Consider the following 1676-nt stretch of genomic DNA (forward strand, 5'->3'; position numbering starts at 1 on the left):
GCCCGGGTTCAAGCTCCACCTTTGTCACTTGCCAGCTGTGTGACCCTGGACAGGATGCTTTATCTCTCAATAGCTCTGTTTTGTCATCTGTGAAATGGGGATAATATTAGTACTTGTCTCATAGCTTTGCTAAAGGGATTATGTAAATGAATCCACATGAGCTGCTATGGCATAGTCCTGGCATAGACCACTCAATGTGAGCCCTTGGTGTGTTAGTACTGTGGACAGTGACTGGCAGCTCTGTGAGTACAGGGACGATGTTTCTCACCCTTGTACTCCCAATACCCAGCACACTTCCGGGCACATAGCGGATGCTCAGTATATGTTTGGTACACAGTGGAGTGAAGGATAGACAGACGAGACTATCAGGTCTATGTGCCCCATCTCAGCTGGGGACCTGGGTGTTCTCCCAATGGAAGCACACAGGTGGGCACCAGGAAGAGTCCCCATTCTCTTGCTGGGGGCCTGAGCCCACCCTGACCTACCAGCCCCCAGATTGGTGGCTCACTGGGCAATCCAGTAGGGCCCATAGGGACTCTGCTTAAAAAGGCAATCAATTGACAGGCCCAGTGGCTCACACAGGCCACATCCTGGCTCGTGGCTGGGCTGGTGGAAGCCAAGGACTCAAGATCTAGAGTATGGATACAGGCGGGGAAGCATGGGCTTAGGAGTCAGACTGATCTGGATTTGAATCCCAACTGCCACTTACTGGCTATCTAACCCCCAAAAAGTCATACACCCTTCCCAGCCTCAGTTTCCTCGCTTATGACATGGGGATAATCACCCCTCTTTTCAGAGCTTGAAAAGGGTTCAATGAAAAATCTGTGTCAAGCATGCAGCAGAGTGCCTGGCACAGAACTGGTGCCAAGGCAGACACTAAAAGTTCCTTCCCTGACCTGGGGCCCAGAGATGTGGGAGCACTGGCTGGAGTCGGGGAGGCATGCATGGGATCTATTGGATCTAGCCTTCTGCCCACAGGGGTTTCCAGATGGTGGTTCTAAGCAAAGTCCATGCCAACAGGCCACAGCCAGGGGCCCGAGCCGCCCATCCCCTACACCCGGGCATGACTGGGTTCTGGGCCTCCTGCCACAGCCAACTATGTAAATAAACCAGCTTTTTGCTGGCTGGGAGCGAGACTGCCCTAAGTGACATTTCAAATTAGTTCTGCTATATTGGGCTTGAGCTCTGAAGGGCCTGGGCATTTTTCCTCCCTAGCTCATCCCTTTCTCTGTGTGGTGAAAGCTCTTAAAGCACAGCCGGTGTGGGCAGAGGGCCAGGGCTGGGTGGGGGCAGGCCTTCTGAGGTGACCTGCTGAAGCACTTACCAGGCCCGGGGCCACAGTCTCCCTTCCTAGGGAGGTCAGGAGCCCTGCACTAGGGTGCCCCCCTCCACACCAGCCCTCCATGGCTGCCATGGCAACCCAGCCTCCTTGCACAGGGCTCACACACCAGCTGGCAGGAATGCTGAACGGAAGGAGGGCTGTGTCGTTGGCCGAGGAGAGGGGGCTGGGCACTGGGGGTGGGGGTGGGGCACACGAGGGGTGGGCCAGCTGCAAGCCTGGCAGAGCTGAAAGGAGATGTGCTAGCCACATGGCCTGCTGGGCGCAGGCTGGGGCTGGGGCCATGCCAGAAGATGAGACCATGGTAGGAGAAGACAGCCAAGATCATGGACACATG

Source organism: Ceratotherium simum, chromosome X (genome assembly GCF_057802395.1).
Source record: "Ceratotherium simum simum isolate JZ-2026a chromosome X, ASM5780239v1, whole genome shotgun sequence".
NCBI lineage: Eukaryota > Metazoa > Chordata > Mammalia > Perissodactyla > Rhinocerotidae > Ceratotherium > Ceratotherium simum.